The sequence below is a fragment of the Cricetulus griseus genome, chromosome 3, assembly GCF_003668045.3.
Source record: "Cricetulus griseus strain 17A/GY chromosome 3, alternate assembly CriGri-PICRH-1.0, whole genome shotgun sequence".
In the NCBI taxonomy this organism is placed as follows: domain Eukaryota; kingdom Metazoa; phylum Chordata; class Mammalia; order Rodentia; family Cricetidae; genus Cricetulus; species Cricetulus griseus.
This window is the reverse complement of record NC_048596.1, coordinates 240,268,965-240,283,328: the sequence shown is the minus strand read 5'-3', so window position 1 is coordinate 240,283,328 and position 14,364 is coordinate 240,268,965. Positions and strand designations below refer to the sequence as shown.

The window sequence follows — 14,364 nt, the reverse complement described above, 5'->3', positions numbered from 1 at the left end:
TAATAGAAAATAGTTTTAAAACCCAAGATTCTTACATTAAAAATGTTAAACATTTTTAGCCACCAGAGAAATGCAAATCAAACCTGCATCGAGATTCTGCCTTCCCCTGTCAGAATGACTATCCTTAAGAAAATAAGCAACAAAACACTTTAGTGGGAAGTTGGGGACAGGGAGCAGAGGGAAACTAATACACTTTTGATGAGAATATAAACTTTTTGGGCTACTTTGGGAATTAATAAGGGCAGTATCTCAAAAACTTAAAAGTAGAAATAACATATGATCCAGCTATACCACTCCTGAGTCTGTGCCAAATGGATCAAAGTCAATATATGTTAGAGATATCTGATAAAGGGTATTACTGCACTATTCACAATAGCCTTGCCATGGAATCAGCATAGTTTGACCATCAACATCTGAAGAGATAATGAAAATGTAGTGTAGAGACACAATTAAGTTTTAATTAACTATAAAGAAAGAAAGCATGTCAGTTGTAAGAAAATAGATAAAATTAGAGATCATATGTTAAAAAATAAGACTCAGGCTCTCTACTCCTCCTCTCTACTCTCTCCTCCTCTGCTCTTCTCTTCTCCCACCTACATGCGCTCTCTCTGTCTCTCTCTAGGCAACCGGCCATGGCGGTCAGCCATTAACCCTGTTTCTCTTCTTTCTTATTCTCTCTACTCTGCCGGACCTATAATAAACTGGTTATTATGTCTCAAAAAAATAAGACTCAGAAAGACACATACTGTACTTCTCTCACATGTTGAATCTAGAATTTTAAGACCTTGAAAGCAGAAGAGAGGCTATTTGGAAAGAGGAATAAGGATCACCGAGAAGGGTTAGGAAATTGTGCTACAGGTAAATATGATCAAAATATATACATATATGAATATATACATATATATACATATACATATACTTATATCATGAAAACTGATATTGTATAAATCACTATATGATAAATCCTCTAGACTTATTGGTTTAATATAAAATGATTCATCACCTTCCATACTTTGATAGTCATTTTGAAATGCTGTGATGAAATATCATGATTAGAACATGGGGAGGAAAGGGTTTAATTCTTCGTAACATTTGCATTTCATCACAGACTTGCACACAGGCCAATCTGGTGGGGAAGTTTTTCAGTTGAGGTTCTTACTTCCCATACGACTTAGCTTGTGTCACACTAACAGAAAACTGGCCAGTACAAGGGTTGACAGGAACTTTGTGATTAGAGGATGTTGAAGAGCTCTACCTGAGATTTGTTTTGGCCACTTTCTTTCATTTATTGTTATTCATATTTGCACCAGCAGAAGTCCAGAAGCAAAGCAAGTAGTCAGAAAGTCTAGTCAACAGATCATTTACAAGCAAAAGTCATCTATTAGTTGTGAATTTGTGTGGGTATAAAACAAAGTTCATTTCTTTTATAGAAGTTTGTCATTCTTGCTTGAATTTTTTAATTAAAACATAAGACTGATTATATCATTCTAAAGTTACACATGTCATCATGGGATTCTTGTCTCTACTGATATTTCTTAATGTTGCTACTGTATTGTTTGTGCTGCCCAAATCCAATTCTGCCTGCTCTAGGGTTGTGTGTATTACTGATGAGCGTAGTGTTCAAATGCCTGGGATTTGCTTTAATGAAGCCCAACAGTTGTATAGTTGAAATTGCCCGAATATGTGAAATCTGGCCTGTTGAATAAAAATGCTAAACTGATTTGGAAGTCAGAATGGCCTGATTATTTTTATTTCTGTGGTCCTTATCATTTCAGAGGAAGCTGAATGTGGACAGTAGGTGGCAGTGTTTAAAAAGCTATTGTTCACTAGCAATTTTTGCAAAAACTGCTGTGCTCTCCCTAATGGTACATATTTGTATTTTTTAAATGAAAAGACTTTTAAAAATTTATATAATAATTATTAAAAGTTTCTTTAAAAATTTAAAACAATTTAAAAATTAATATTAACATTTCAATGGTTAAAATCATTTAAAAATGATCACTTCATACCTCTATACTTGTAGATCTACAAAGGTACCTCCCTTAACAATGTAAACTTGTGTCTTTGGAGCATGTTTTTAATAAAAAAATTAGCAGCATGAATCCTTTCCATCACACGTAAAAATATTTCTTTTCTTCTATTTGTTCATTCCATTACTCTTTTCTTCTGGAAGGATAAACATGGCATTATTTGACTAGATTGAATTTTGGTGAGAACAGTGACTATTCTTTAATAAAAATGCCTTTGGGGCAGGCAAAGGAGGTGGCTTGAAAAATGAAATTCTGATTTTGCCACTCCATCATTAGTATCTCCTTAATCTCCACCCTGTATGGATAGGATGCAGGATTCCTCTTGAGCAAAGTGCCTGACAAGGGATGCTAAGGGCTCAATTCAGAGAACATACTCAAGTTTAGACTTACTCATTAGCTCTAAGTAGAAAAGACCCTGGGGGTGTGCTTCTGAAACACAAGGAGAGCATATATTAAAACAAAATGACAAGAAGAGCCAAGATAGTTTTTAGTAAGAACCATAGCAGCATATTTCCCTGTTAAATATTACGGCTTAATGAATAATGTTGTGAGTGTGCTATGTCAGAAACATAATCACATTTGTGGCATTTTTCCATACCAAATTTATTGAGTAATAATAAATTCACAAGGTATGGCAGTTTTGTTGGCAACATTTTTTTTTGAGCAGTCCCATTCTTCTTGCTAGATTTAGCTGAGGCAAATACAAGTTATTTTATTGAATTTTTATTTACTAATATTAACTCTCAGACAGACCAGAGCTTTCATTACATACCACACAGTAAATCTCTATATATGTATATTATGTAATAGTTTCAAAGGGATTAAAACAGCCATAGCAGAATTAAAGGAATTTCAAAGAGGCCTGAGAGGCAGAACTGACAGAGATGAAGAGTCTATGGGATAACAAATTGCTGCTGAGTCAGTCTTCAGGGCCCAAGTTGAGCTGCAGAAATGAGGTATAGTGGAAGCTATAGAGGCAAAGGGCAGAACTGGGTCCAGACAGATGAACAGGGGGATGGACAGATAGCAATTCAAGAAGGCTAGTGAGAATGGAACTGAGCTGAAGTCTCTGGGGGACATCATGAATTATCTACCTGTCCATCTTGGATATACACTGGTAGTTAGGCAACAGGTTGGTGGGACCAATACTGTTACAGTGTTGTGTCCCCTTGTTTATATGATTCAGGTGAGACAGTTATACTCTTTTATCAGTCTGGTATGTCTGACAAGTTCTTGAGCCTGATCTACCTATCGTCTGTCTGTCTGTCTGTCTGTCTGTCTGTCTGTCTGTCTGTCTGTCTATCTATCTATCTATCTATCTATCTATCTATCTATCTATCTATCTATCTATCTATCTCTATTATCTATCTGATGTGGTTTTATTTCTAGGGTAGTGTCCTTTCTACTTTAGGAATGAGTTGTTTATCAGTCTGTTCTTTGTGGTTGGGACTGGACAGATGGTGTTGTGTACATGTCCACCAAAGTATAGAGTGAAATGCTGCTTGCAAAATGGAGTCTGTACAAAGCAATGCACAGTCTAAAAAACCACTGTTTTATATAATATAAGTAACTTAGGGTAGTGTACAGCCTGATCTCAACGAATGCATTTTCAGACAATTATAGTAGAACCATTTACCAGCAGTATGAAGAAAGGCAAAGAGCTTTTTAGTTTATTCCATTTGTTGAAAAAATGTTTTAAGTCACAATTATAAAAATTCAAACTTTAAAATATTTTGAAAATATTATAGGTTTTTGAAATATTATAGGAGAATATCTTCATGACTGGGAGAGTAAGGAAGTTTTGCAGACAACACAGAATACAAACCACAGAGGAAAATCGGTGGTCAATTTGACTACTTTTTAAAATTAAAAGCTTGGGCTGGAGAGATGGCTCAGAGTTAAGAGTACTGGATGCTCTTCCAGAGGTTCTGAGTTCGATTCCTAGCATTAACGTGGTGGCTCCCAACCATCTATAATGAGATCAGGGACCCCTCTTCTGGTGTGCAGACATATATGCAGGCAGAACACAGTGTATATAATAAATAAATAATTTTTTTAAAAAATTAGAGCGAGTTCCAGGACAGACTTCAAAGCTACACAGAGAAACCCTGTCTCAAAAAACCAAAAAAGTTAAAAGATAAGTCATAAAAATCTAGAATAGAAAAACCTTTCAAATTAAATAGGAAAAAGATGTCCAGTTCAACAGAAAAACAAAAAGAACAAGCTCTAAAAAGGAAACTTAAAATTAGTAAATTTAGTAAAATTTAAAATTAGTAAATTAGCCTCATTCTTCTTCAAGAAAATACAAAGTTAAAGAAATGTACTTCATACTCATGAGTTTGACAGACATTTAAGCCAGACATCATAAAACATGACCTGCCTCATGAAGCCTTTGTACATTTCGGTAAAAATGGGTGCTGGTTGGTTTTAAAGAATTTTTTTTGTTTGTTGGCTTTTGTCAAGACAGAGTTTCTCTGTGCAGCTTTGGAGCCTGTCCTGGAACTCACTCTGTAGACTAGGCTGGTCTCGAACTCACAGAGATCTGCCTGCCTCTGCCTCCTGCGTGCTGGAACTAGAGGCACGCGCCACCACTGCCCACTGCTGGCTGGTTTTATGTCAATTGATACAAGCTAGAGTCATTTGAGAGGTAGCAACCTCACTTGAGAAAATTCCTCTATAAGGTAGGGCTCTAGGCAAACCTGTAGAGCATTTTCTTAATTAGTGATTTATGTGGGAGGATCCAGACCATTGTGGGTTGTGCCACCCCTGGCCTGATGGTCCTGAGTTCTATAGGAAAGTAGACTCAGTAAGCCATGATGAGCAAGCCTCCATGACCTCTGCTTCAGCTTTTGCCGCTAGGTTCCTGCCCTGTTTGTGTTCCTGTCTGGGCTTCTTCAATAATAGACTATGATATGGAAATGTAAGCCAAATGAACCCTCTCTTCCTCATATTTCTTTTGGTCATGTTTCATCATAGCATTAGGATGTTTGGTATATCTAATGGGCTGTTTAAAAGCTCTTGTGAAGTTGTACCTGTAATTTACAATTTTGTTTCTATGTGTGTCCTTGTGAAAAATGAAAGTTTCCTGAACTTTCTACCACCCAAAAATAAAAGATGAGAAAGAAAGTTGTAAGAATGGGAGCAACATGGGGACAAGGGAAGGAGAATAGAGGTGAATATGATCAAAATGCATTATAATCATGTAAGCAAATATCAGTGAAATCCATTATAAAGTATAATTCATATGTGCTAATAAAAATTAAAGTAGCCAACTAACATTCTAAGCAACAGAGGAGAGGCTACCTTAAATGCCTTCCCCTGTTAATGGGATTGATGACTAACTTGTATGCCATCCTAGAGTCTTCATCCAGCAGCTGGTGGAAGTAGAAGCAGGTACCTACAGCTAAACACTGAAGTGAACTGGAATCCAGTTACAGAGAAGGAGGCGTGATGAGCAAAGCGGTTAAGACCAGGCTGGTGAAACCCACAGAAACAGCTGACCTGAACAACGGAGAGCTCTTGGTCCCTAGACTGATAGCTGGGAAACCAGTAAGGGACTGATCCAGACCCCATGAACGTGGGTGTCAGTGAGGAGACCTCAGAAATCTATGGGGTCTCTTGTAGATCAGTACTTATCCCTAGCATAGGAATGAACTTTGGGAGCCCATTTCACATAGAGGGATACTCCTTGAGCCTATACACACGGGATGGGCCTAGGCCCTATCCCAAAGGATATGAGAGACTCTGAAGATACCCTATGGAAGGCCTCACACTCCCTGGGGAGCAGAAAGGGTATGGGATAGGTAGGGTGTTAGTTGAGGGTGGGCATGGGAGGAGGGGAGGGAGAGGGAACTGGGATTGACATGTAAAACAATCTTGTTTCTAATTCAAATAAAAAATGGAGAAAAAATTAAAGAAAACTCTTAATCCTCAGATGATCACATAGCATTAGATATAATTTTTACATTGAAGGGATAATCAATATGGATCTAACAGGTTTTGAAACTAAAAGGACCCCTGGCTCATCTAACAGAAATCTACTGGTGTAAAGCATGAGCATTGTGTTGCCTTCTCTTCAGTCAGGAAATATTTTTTCCCAGAATTTCAAAATGTTGTAGCCATCTGCCTAACCTCATAGTGAGTTTGATATATTTACATTTCATACTAAACACATTATTTACACAGATGACGATGCCATCTGCAGAAGAGAAATTAGTGAATAATCACAAGATTTCAAAACAGCCCTAAAGTAAGCACTGAGGTATGTGTTTGCAGCTGTGGGCTGATTCCAGAAAGTGACTTTGTACCTTCCTGCTGTCCCCTAATGCATAGCCTTTTATCTTCAAATGTTTTCTTCCCCCCACACATACAACAGATGCACTATAAACAGACACTGTCTTCATTCCCACTCTTCTCTGTAAACCTGCACTGTTGTGTTGGCCTATTTACCTCCTGGAGGATGAAATTCCAGGAAAGTTCTCTCTCTGTTTTTGTTACTATTTCATTTAAAGTATTAAAAAAGTCTACTCCAATTTAATACTAAATCTTTTAAGATCAGGGCATGATACTACATGCAATCTCAGCATTTGGGGAAGGCAGAGGTAGGACAATAAAGACTTCAAGGGTAGCCTCTGCTATATAGCTAGTTGGGGCTAGTCTGCATTGTAGGAGACCCTCTTTCAAAAATAAATATAAAAAAATGAACAACTTTCAGACTCTAGTTCAATTTATGACTTCATGTTTTCTCTATATTGGGCCTGCTTTCTTGGAAATTTGAAGAAAGAAGGAGGAAAGACTTAGAAAATCATAGCCAATATTTTCCTCTTTTTTCTCCAGTTTTTTTTATTTAAAATAGAAACAAGATTGCTTTACATGTGAATCTCAGTTCCCTCTCCCTCCCCCCTCCCCTGCCTACCCTCAACTAACACCTTACCTATTCCATACCCTTTCTGCTCCCTAGGGAGGGTGAGGCCTTTCATAGGGGATCTTCAGAGTCTGTCATATCCTTTGGGATAGGGCCTAGGCCCATCCCCTTGTGTCTAGGCTCAGGGAGTATACCTCTACGTGGAATGGGCTCCCAAAGTCCACACCTATGCTAGGGATAAGTACTGATCTACTACAAGAGGCCCCATAGATTTCCAGGGCCTCCTCACTGACACCCACGTTCATGGGGTATGGATTAGTCCCATGCTGGTTTCCCAGTTATCAGTCTGGGGCCCAAGAGCTCCCTGTTGTTCAGGTCAGCTGTTTCTGTGGGTTTCACCAGCCTGCTCTTGACCCCTTTGCTCATCAGTCCTTCTTCTCTTCAACTGGATTCCAGTTCACTTCAGTGTTTAGCTGTGGGTGTCTGCTTCTACTTCCATCAGCTGCTGGATGAAGGCATGTTTGTCTTTTTGTGACTGGGTTACCTTGCTCAGAATGGTTTCTTCTAGTTCTATCCATTTGCCTTCGAATTTCAAGATTCCACTGTTTTTTTTTTTTTCTACTGAGTAGTACTCCATTGTGTAAATGTACCCCATTTTCTCCATCCATTCTTCAGTTGAGGGGCATCTAGGTTGCTTTCAGGTTCTGGCTATTACAAATGATGCTTCTATGAACATCATTGAACAGATGTCCAAATAATCCAATTGAAAAGTGGGGTGCAGAACTAAATAGAGAATTCTGAATAGAGGAATCTAAAATTCTGAAAGACACATAAGAAAGTGTTCAACATCCTTAGCCATCAGGGAAATGCAAATCAAAACAACTCTGAGATACCATCTTACTCCTGTCAGAATAGCTAAAATCAAAAACACCAATGACAGTTTATGCTGGAGAGAATGTGGAGAGAGGGGAACACTCCTCCACTGCTGGTGGGAGTGCCAACTTGTACAGCCACTTTGGAAATCAGTATGGCGACTCCTCAGGAAAATGAGAATCAGTCTACCACAAGATCTAGCAATTCAACTCTTAGGCATATACCCAAAAGAAGCACAGTTTCCTCCTTTAAAAATATTTTATTATTTGAGAAAAATATATCAAATTTTGACAATATTTACCCCTTCCCCCAACTCCTCTCAGATCAACCCCCATTCCAAACCCACTCAACTTTGTGTCCTCATTTTTTAAAACTCATTTAGCTCATTTAGTGCTGTCTGTATGGTTCTGGGTATGTGGCCATCCATGGGAATATTTTAATGTTTCAGAGGGCATACACTACAGAAAATTAACTCTCCATTTTCCATCAACTATCACTTACCAGTTCTCATCAGTTAGTGGGAGAACTGTGACACCTCTGACTCAGTGCTGGGATTTTTGTTCGGCTTGAACGTATACAGATTTTATGCTGTCACAACTTTGTGTTAGCAGGGATCCAAAACTGGATGCTGCTTTATGAATTCAAAAAATAGATTAAGAAAAACAAAGATGATGGTGACCACTGGCACCCTCTGTGTAGCTCTGAGGAGTCTGAGAGACCCATGGAGGCTCCAGAGGGAAAAGAGTCTGCAGATCCACAGAACAGCTTAAAAAAAGGGGGAAAAGCATCTTCCCTCTCATATGGGAAGCGTAAAGGTCAAATTGAGTGAGTCTCAGGAGGGCAGAGCTTGTTCAGAACCTGCTCCTAAATTCTCTGCTTAGCCCCAATATCACCCTGACTCTGGGTAATTGCAGACATGAGTCTCATCAATGGTCCAGTATTTTTGGTGCTTCAGAAACCTGCAACCTTGAACCAGACCAACCTATTCATTCTAATGAATAATAGCATGCAAAGCTCTTTGAACAAAAAAATACTATGTGACTCACTGCAGTTTTTAGTGTCACTACCACAAATGAATATTCGATGGATAGGTGAGAAAGATAGAGAAATGGAGTGCTGAAATAGAGACATGATGGCGGTGACAATGTGAGAGCAGGCTGCAAAGGATGAAGGAACACGTCCTTGCTGACAGGGTGGTATGCAGCACCTACAACTTGTGCAGAATCAGCCTGTTAACATGCTGGCTAGCCTTGTTTCTGAGAAATTATAGGATGTCTGAGATGAAGAACAGTTCATTTTCTGAATTGGTGGTCTATGTGCTGCCATTGGAGGCCACTTTGATATCTATGAACCACTGCCCCAGCCTGTGTTGAAACCTGAGGTTCATGTGGATGTTCTTGGTCCTACAGCAGGCAGGGCCATGTTGATGTTCATGGCCCAAGTTTCCACTGAAGGCTGTGTGGATGTTTGTGGTCTGTGCTGCCCCTGAAGTCATGTTGATATGGGCAGGGCCACTCCTGATGGTCATGTCTGGTTCGGTGGTCCTACTTCTATAATGGTGTCTGTGGACCGTGCTTTGGCAGAGGGCCATGTTGATGTCTGTAATCTGTACTGCCACTGGAAATCATGCCAAGGTATGAGACACATTCATGCTGGAGACTATGTGGAAGTCCATAATCCATGCTCTGGATGACTGTAAAGGGCAAAGAACCTAATTTTGTTATGGTATTGATAACTGCAGTCTCACAGTTGAGGTGGGGGGGGCTTGGAAGTTATGACCCAACTGGGGTTAACGGATATCTATAGAACATTCCATCCAAACTCAAAAGAATATACCTTCTTCTCAGCGCCACATGGCACCTTCTCTAAAATTGACCACATAATAGGCAGCAAAGCAAACCTCCATAGTTATAAAAGATTTGAAATAACCCCTGTATCTTATCAGATCACCATGCATTAAAGCTAGAATTCAACAGCAATATGAATGGCAGAAAATCTACATACTCTTGGAAAATGAATAACACCCAATCGCACCATTCCTGGGTTGAGGAAGAAATAAAAAAAGAAATTAAAGAGTTCCTAGAATTTAATGAGAATGTAGACACAACATACCCAAACTTATAGGACACTCTGAAAGCAGTGCTAAGAGGAAAGTTCATAGTACTAAGTGCCCACATGAAGAAATTGGAGAAAAGTCACATTAGAGAATTGACAGAACAACTGAAAGAATTAGAGTAAAAAGAAGCAAACTCACCAAGGAGGAGTAGACGCCAGGAAATAATCAACCTGAGAGCTGAAATCAATAAAGTAGAAACTAGGAAAACATTACATAGAATCAATGAAACAAAGAGTTGGTTCGTGAGAAGATCAACAAGATAGACAAACCTCTAGCCAAACTAACCAAAAGGCAGAGAGAGAGCATGCTAATTAGCAAAATTAGAAACGAAAAGGGGGATATAACAGCAGACACTGAGGAAATCCAGAGAATCTTCAGGTCATACTTTGAAAACCTGTACTCCACAAAATTCGAAAATCTAAAGGAAATGGACAGTTTTCTGGATAAATATAACTTACCAAAATTAAACCAAGATCAGATAAACAGTTTAAATCGACCCATAACCCCTAATGAAATAGAAGCAGTCATCAAAAGCCTCCCAACCAAAAAAATCCCATGGCTTCACTGCAGAATTCTACCAGAAATTCAAACAAGAGCTGATACCAGTACTCCTCAAAATGTTCCACACAATAGAAGCAGATGGGATATTGCCAAACTCTTTCTACGAGGCTACAATCACTTTGATACCCAAGCCACACAAAGATATGACTAAGAAAGAGAACTACAGACCGATATCCCTCATGAACATCGATGCTAAAATACTCAATAAAATATTGGCCAACCGAATCCAAGAACATATCAGAAAAATCATCCACCACGATCAAGTAGGCTTCATCCCAGGGATGCAAGGATGGTTCAACATACGTAAATCCATCAATGTAATCCACCATTTAAAGAAACTGAAAAAAAAAAAAACAAACCACACGATCATCTCACTAGATGCTGAAAAAGCCTTTGACAAAATCCAACATCCCTTCATGAAAAAGATCTTGGAGAGAACAGTAATAACAGGAACATATCTAAACATGATAAACGCAATATACACCAAACCAATAGCCAACATCAAACTAAATGGAGAGAAACTCAGGGAGATTCCTCTAAAATTAGGAACAAGACAAGGCTGTTCACTCTCTCCATACATCTTCAATATTGTACTTGAAGTTCTAGCTAGAGCAAATAAGACAAGAAAAGGGGATCAAAGGGATACAAATTGGAAAGGAAGAACTCAAACTTTCACTATTTGCAGATGACAAGATAGTCTACATTAGTGACCCGAAAAACTCTACCAGGGAACTCCTATAGCTGATAAACATCTTCAGCAAGTTAGCAGGATACAAAATTAACTCAAAAAAATCTGTAGCCCTACTGTATACAGATGATAAACTCAATGAGAAAGAAATCATGGAAACATCACCTTTCACAATATCCACATGCAACATAAAATATCTGGGGGTAACACTAACCAAAAAAGTGAAAGACCTGTACAATAAGAACTTCAAGACTTTAAAGAAAGAAATTAAAGAAGATACCAGAAAATGGAAAGATCTCCCATGCTCTTGGATAGGTAGAATTAACACAGTGAAAATGGTAATCCGACCAAAAGCAATCTACAGATTCAACGCAATCCCCATCAAAATCCCAACACAGTTTTTCACAGACATTGAAAGAACAATACTCAACTTTATATGGAAAAATAAAAAACCCAGGATAGCCAAAACAACTCTTTACAATAAAGGATCTTCTGGAAGCATCACCATCCCTGTCTTCAAGCTCTGCTATAGAGCCATAGTTCTGAAAACAGCTTGTTATTGGCACAAGAATAGACAGATAGACCAATGGAATCGAATTGAAGACCCAGATATTAACCCACGCACCTACAAACACCTTATTTTTGACAAAGGTGCTAAATCTATACAATGGAAAAAAAGATAACATCTTCAACAAATGGTGCTGGCACAATTGGATTCGGACATGCAGAAGATTGCAGATAGATCCATACCTGTCACCATGCATGAAACTTAAGAGCAAATGGATCAAAGATCTCTCCATAAATCTAGCCACACTGAATCTTCTAGAAGAGAAAGTGGGAATTACCCTTGAACAAATTGGCACAGGAGACCAATTCCTGAACATCACGCCAGTAGCACAGACACTGATGTCTGCAATTAATAAATGGGACCTCCTGAAACTGAGAAGCTTCTGTAAGGCAAAGGACACAGTCAGTAAAACAAAACGACCACCCACAGAATGGGAAAAGATCTTCACCGACCCCACATCTGAAAGAGGGCTGATTTCCAAAATATACAAGGAGCTCAAGAAGCTAGCCACCAAAACACCAAACAATACAATTAAAAAGTGGAATGCAGAACTAAACAGAGGAATCTGAAATGGCTGAAAGACATTTAAGAAAGTGCTCAAAATCCTTGGCCATCAGAGAAATGCAACTCAAAACAACTCTGAGATACCACCTCACACCTGTCAGAATGGCTAAAATCAAAAATACCAAAGACAATCTATGCTGGAGAGGATGTGGAGAAGAAACATTCCTCCATTGCTGGTGGGAGTGTGAACTTGTAAGACCACTCTGGAAATCAGTATGGTGGTTGCTCAGAAAAATGGGAATCAATCTACCTCAAGATCCAGCCATTCCTCTCTTGGGTATATACCCAAATAGTGCATGTTCATACAACAAGGACATATGTTCAACCATGTTCATAGCAGCATTGTTTGTAATAGCCAGAACCTGGAAGCAACCTAGATGCCCCTCAACTGAAGAATGGATAGAGAAAATGTGGTACATTTATACAATGGAGTACTACTCAGCAGAAAAAAGCAATGGAATCTTGAAATTCGCAGGCAAATGGATGGAACTAGAAGAAACTATCCTGAGTGAGGTAACCCAGTCACAAAAAAGACAAACATGGTATGTATTCACTCATATATGAATTTTAGACATAGAACAAATGTTTACCAGCCTATAATTCTCTTCACCAAAGAAACTAGGAAACATGAAGGACTCTAAGGGATAAATAGACCTCAGGAATGGGAAGTGGCATGAACTCCTGAACAAATTGGGAGCATGAGGGTAGGGGAGAGGGTGCTGCCACAATAAGAGCCCAATAAGAGGAGTAGAGGAGAGGAAATGGAGGAGTAGAGACATTGAATAGGGGGAGAATACAGGAGAGAGAGCAGGATGAGAGATACCATATCAGAGGGAGCCACTATAGGTCCGAGAAGAGATCTGGAACTAGAGAGATCTCCAGAGACCTACAAGGATGACACGATCTGACAATCCAGGCAACGGTGGAGAGGATAACCCAAAAGCCCTTCCCCTAAAATGAGATTGATGACTACTCTTTATGCCATCCTAGAGCACTCATCCAGTGGCTGATGGAAGCAGAGACAGACATCCACAGAAATACACTGAGCTGAAATCTGGAATTTAGTTGAAGAGAGAGAGGAATGAAGATCGAAGGGGTCTGTACCAGGTTAGAGAAACCCACAGAAACAGTTGGCCTGAACAAGGGAGAGCAATCGACCCCAGATGCTACCTGGGAGGCCAGTACAAGACTGATCCAGCCCCCTGAACATGGATGCCAATAAGGAGGCCTCTGCACTCCAAGGAGCCTCTGGAAGTGGATTAGTATTTTTCCCTGCTGTAAGAAGGGACTTTGAGAGACCATCCCATGTGAAGGGATACACTCTGGCCCTGGACACATGGGTAGGGCCCAGGCCCAGCACAGGAAGATTTGGTGGACTTTGCAGAGCCCCCATTGAGGGCCCTACCCTGCCTGGGGAGTGGTGGGTGGATGGGGTGGGGGGTAGGTTGGGGGTGGAGGAGGAGGGATGGGGGTGAGGGGAGGGAGAGGGAGAGGGAGAATGGACTTACATGTGAAACAAGCTTGTTCCCTAACTTGAACTAATTAAAAAAATAATAAAAAAAGAAAAACCACGTGATCATCTCAATAGATGCTGAGAAAGCCTTTGACAAAATCCAACATCCCTTCATGATAAGGGTCTTGGAGAGATCAGGAATAACAGGAACATACCTAAACATGATAATAGCAATATACAGCAAACGAACAGCCAACATCAACCTAAATGGAGAGAAACTCAGAGCGATTCCTCTAAAATTAAGAACAAGACAAGACTGTCCACTCTCTCCATATCTCTTCAATATTGTACTTGAAGTTCTAGCTAGAACAATAGGACAACAAAAGGAGATCAAGGGGATACAAATTGGAAAGGAAGAACTCAAACTTTCACTATCTGCAAATGATATGATAGTTTACATAAGTGACCCAAGAAAGTCTACCAGGGAAATCCTACAGCTGATAAACACCTTTAGCAAATTGGCAGGATACAAGATTAACTAAAAAAACAGTACCCCTATTATATACAGATGATAAATGCGCTGATGAAGAAGTCAGGGAAACATCACCCTTTACAATAGCAACTAACAGCATAAAATATCTTGGGGT

The 14,364-nt window shown here is 39.4% G+C and overlaps 1 protein-coding gene across 2 annotated transcripts in view; it reads left to right on the top strand.

The window, feature by feature from the left end:
* Window positions 1-14,364, top strand: part of Sugct (succinyl-CoA:glutarate-CoA transferase) — a 755,657-nt gene that overhangs the window by 46,548 nt on the left and 694,745 nt on the right. The window lies entirely within an intron of this gene.